The sequence below is a fragment of the Canis lupus genome, chromosome 17, assembly GCF_048164855.1.
Source record: "Canis lupus baileyi chromosome 17, mCanLup2.hap1, whole genome shotgun sequence".
Classification (NCBI taxonomy): domain Eukaryota; kingdom Metazoa; phylum Chordata; class Mammalia; order Carnivora; family Canidae; genus Canis; species Canis lupus.
In genome coordinates, this window is record NC_132854.1 from 25,375,500 (window position 1) to 25,380,535 (window position 5,036).

General features: G+C 42.6%; 1 pseudogene; it reads right to left on the minus strand.

Annotated features, from left to right (window-relative positions):
• Positions 1-2,809: 2,809 nt before the first annotated feature.
• LOC140608339 (tissue-type plasminogen activator pseudogene) lies at positions 2,810-4,612 on the minus strand (annotated as a pseudogene).
• Positions 4,613-5,036: the final 424 nt, after the last annotated feature.

The window sequence follows — 5,036 nt, forward strand, 5'->3', positions numbered from 1 at the left end:
GCATGGAGCCTGCTTCTCCCTCTGCCTCTCTCTCTCTCTCTCTCTCTCTGTGTCTTTCATAAGTAAGTAAATAAAATCTTTAAACAAACAAACAAAAAAAGAATCTTGCCTTATTTTGTACATTTTGAATTTTGAATTAGTGATTTCTTTATTAAAAATTTAGAGAATAAATAGGATTTGATATAATTTCAACATGATTTTATTAAACATGACATCATGTAGAGTTCTTTGGTTTAATTTTATTAATGTAACAAATACTTAAATGGTACTCTCTCTGTGCCAGTTACTGTTCTAAGACTTTTGGCCTCTTGTGGGTCTGGTTATTGGCAGTCTACCAGACTCACACAGTGTAAAGGTGGGCATTTATCCAAAGTAATTGATGCAGAGAATTTGAAAATAAGAGACATCTACTACTAGCAGCTAATAAGTATGAGGTATACTGTTTAATTTTAAAGGATTACAAAAGTGATTAAAGTCCAATTTTTACCTTGAAGTTCTTACAATCTAATTTATTACTGAAGTGAATATTTATAATTTTAATTAGTAATGGCTGCTCTGTTCAGAATCTTTTACTTGACCTAACTTGTGAAATTGTGGTCTTTGGTTTATTATTTACTTACAGTAAATTATTAAAGTTCAAATTTTACTGGTTTTGTAAGTCCTCAAAGCAATAAACATCCCTGGTATTATTATATGTAGTTATCATTGTATAAGATTATAGGGGATGATTCTTTTTTGTTTTGTTTTGTTAAAGAATTCATTTATTTATTCATGAGAGACACAAAGAGAGAGGAAGAGACATAGGCAGACAGAGAAGCAGACTCTCTGTGGGGCGTCCGATGAGACACACGTTACCAGGACTCTGTGATCACTACCTGAGCCAAAGGCAGATGCTCAACCACTGAGCCACGCAGGTGCCCCAATAGGGGATGATTATCAATGAGATTCTTGTATGTCTATATATTTTGTGAAAAAACATTAATGACTATATTGAAAGATATTTGTATAGTAAAAGGACTTGGAAGTTAGAGATAGTGTCTTCTTCTGGGATGGAAGGCAGATGTGTTTCCTAACCAGGATTATAAGACAGTATCTTCCTTCAGCGCAAAGATTAGACAGTTACCCCTTCACAAACAGTTATCCTCTTTATAACACTGGGGTTTCCTGTGATCAGGATTCTCCACCTGTAACACAAACCACCACATATGAAACATCCGGTGACCCTTCCTCTGAATCTCCCACTATGGGAACTAGGTGATAAGAGAAAGCAGACACAAAAATTAAGTTCATACTGCCTACCATGCTTTTGTCCTTGACGCAGGAGTCACCAGTCTCCTGCTAACATCTATGAAACTGTGGCAAGCTAAATTGTTTGGTTGATTAAGGCAAAATCTCATACCGTCCAAAATTTTTTTAGTGATTTTCAAATAAATGCTTTTCTTTTCTTTTCTTTCTTTCTTATTTTTTTTCTTTTTGCAAGAGTACTTCTAGACACAAAACTTGGGCTCCTTTTATGACAAATAATTATAGATTTTACCTATTTTTCTAATAAAGGATCTAGCAAACCTTAAAATTTTGTGTATAGTCAGAAAAACATTAGAAATGCACACACATATACATGTTAATACTTATTACTTCAAAAAATCATATATCTTTAAAAAGAAATAATCATAATTAAGGAACTGTACATATGCCTATCTTTCATATTCTCAAGCAACTGTACTAATTTGAAAAAAAAAAAAAAGTTGAAAGCCAAAAGAAGCATTTTTGCTTTTCGATCATTTATTTAAAAACTTACAGTGCTAAAGTAATTTGATTCACTGTATAGATTCTTATTCATAAGTCAATTTATGAATAAGAATAAAATCATTATAAAGCTATTTTGCTTATCTTGATGTTGTAAATCAAAGCCACATACATGTATATATGTATAAAATATATAATATGGGAGAATCTGCATTTTTAAAATATTTGCAGGTTTTAAGAAAGAATGCATGTTTCATTTTCATAATGTAATTCAGAGGTATGTTATAAAAGTTGCATATTTCATTTCCAAAACCTCCACTTTTAAGTAAGTAAAGTATTTTATAATACAATGTATCTGCAACAAGAAAAAAACTATAGGAATTCTGTATGTCACAATTAAAATATTATGAAGATAAATATATTTTATTTTATATTTTATTTTGGGAAAATATGTGAAAAATAATTTATTTCAGCACAGTATGATACATGGGTGTGGCAACAAGTAAAAACAGATTGATATAAATATACTAAATCCTAGTTTATCAATTATTAAAATGATACAAGTCTTCCGTTTTATTATGAAGTTTATAAAGAAAAGGACTTACACTATACACAAAAAGATTTCTTTCCAAGAGCTATAGAGTGGAGAAAGGGAAAAGCCAAATATTTGATTTAAAAGGTGGTGTTGAGGAACATGATCTGGCCAGCCAGCCCATCCCTTATTAGGAGGCCCCTGTCGGCTTCGTTGTGACCTATAAATAGACATTCCATTTCTAAAGCAATCCTTCATTCCTGAAGGACCTCGTTATTTTTTCACTGACACATGCTTTTATCTTTGCGGTCCCAGGTCCCACTTCCAAAGCTTCTCATGTTGACAGAAGGAAGTGGGGCTTTTGTTCTACCTCTCTTCTGCCCTCGAGGTGGTTTTCCAGGAGGGGTTGGCATTTATCCGTCTTCTCGGCGGACAGACATTCTGAGATCAGATCTTAAGCCCTGAAAACTTCTAAAACAGGAAGTACCTAGGAAAACCTATCCTCTCGCCTCTCCTCTGGGTTTCCCCTGCCCTGCCACCCACTTACACTGTGTGGTGGCTCAGCTCTGTGAAGAAGCACTCGGCTTGATGTGTCTTCTCAAGTGGAGGAAGCAGAGTCTCCCATGATTTCAGGGAATTCAATGTCCTTGGTCACAGTTGCATGTTGTCTTGAATCCAGTCTAGGTAATCAGTAACCTTGGTATATATACCTGGAACATCTTTCTGTCCACAGCCAATGTCCCAGCTGATGATGCCAACCAAGGTCATGCGGTTGTCTTTCATGCACGCCAAGGGGCCACCCGAGTCACCCTGGCAGGCATCGTGCAGGTTGGCTTGGTTTCCACCGCTCCGTGTGTCTCCGGCACACAGCATATCGTCCGTCATGGTTTTGTTAGACAACTGCCGCGATGTGCAGCGGCTAGATGGGCACAGCCTCACATGAGCCTCCTTCAGCCGCTCAGAACAGAAAGGAGAAGACGCGTGGTGCTTGCCGCCGCCAGACGGCTCACATTCTGTCCAGTGCCGGGGCAGCTGCAGGTGGGCCTCGGGGAGACAGGCGGTGCGGACAGCATCGCTCTCCTGGGCACAGGTGTAGCGAATCCGACTGCAGTTTCAGCAGCGCGATACCGTTGTTGTAAGTGTCGTCATCAGATTCCTATGGATGATGTACTTTTCTACTTCAGATTTCTGCTCCTCCTCTCCAGGGACCTCTCCGTATGTTCTGCCCAAGAGCACCTTCAGGTGGTGGGGAGGATTCCTCTCCTGGAAGCAGTGCGCGGCAGACTGGACCCAGCAGGAGCTGATCAGTACCCCCCCCCCCCCCCCACACACACACACAAACAAACAACAACAAAACACCTCTCTCCTGGTGGCCTCCTGCTCTTGACAAAGAGAGCGGCCTGCCAGGGGTGAGAGGTGATGTCTGCGCAGAGCCCTCCCCTAACTGCTTGTAGTGTCTCAGACCACAGGTGGGGCACTGGGGCACGTCACAGCGTTCCCGCTCAACTTGCGGTCCTTCAGCACATGGCACCACGGCTTGGCATCCCCATCTGGGTTCCGACAGTAATTGTGGTTGCCCAGGCCCAGTTGTATAGAACTTGCCTGCGAGGACCCTGGAATTCCACGGGAGGCAGGAGGTACCAGATGTAGTGAGGCTGTAGGTGCCACGTATGCTGACCCTTTTCCAAAGTAGCAGTCCTTCCCCCCCCCCCCCCCCTCGGGGCAGGCCGGCGTGCTGCAGAACTCCGTGCTGTACTTCCCTGCCTGGAACACGTAGCACCAGGGCCTTGAGTCCCCATCAGGGTTTCTGCAGTAATTGTGATTCCTGAGCCCAGCCGGATGGCGTTGGGCTTCAGGGCCAGCGCGCTGCTGTTCCAGTTGGCACACTCGGCGCCGCTCTCCGCCGTGCTCCACGTGCCCCTGGAGGTGATGCCCTGGTCCTTGTAGCAGGTGGCACCGGCCTCTATTTCGCAGCGTTTCCCCCAGGAACCCTCCAGGACACTGGCACACGAAATCCGCGAAATACACAGCCTGCCGGCATGTCCCGCCGTTGAAGCACCCGGGCCCGCTGCAGCCTGTGACGCGCACCGGGTGGCCCCGCGGCCGGCCGCCCGCGCACCTGCAGGCCTCCACGCGGTTGCCCCGGGGCCGGCCGCGGCCACGACTCCTTCGGCCCGAACAGCGTCGGGGGCTTCTCGTCTCTGCAGCTCCCTCTCTGTAGGATCTGCTCCTCTTCTGAATGGTGTGTGGATCTCCCGGCTGGGCAAGGTGCGGGAGGGCTGCTCCACAAAGCAGCAGCAGCATGCACAGCAGCTCTCTCCTTATTGTATTCATTGTTCCTTCAGTGTCCCTTAAATTCGCCACCGCTTGCCTTCCTCGCCTCCCTGGGAGAGCCGATACATATATTTTAATATCTATTAGCTATTATTTATACTAAATTATGTGTGATTTTTAAAGTTTTTCTATTCTTTTCATTATGCTTGTGTATTTTTTATTAATTACAGCCAAACAAACAAAAATTATCTCTTGCCAGCCTAAAACGTCATATACTTTTTATAATTTACAAAAGAGTTAAAGATAATCATTTGCTAATTTATTTTCTTGTTATTGAAATAGGCAGAGAACTGATTACACTGTGAAACTTCCTAGAAGTATCCAAGAATAATGAATTTATTTTTTTTTTAATTTTATTTTTTATTCATGAGGGACGCAGAGAGATAGGCAGAGGCATAGGCAGAATGAGAAGCAGGCTCCCTAT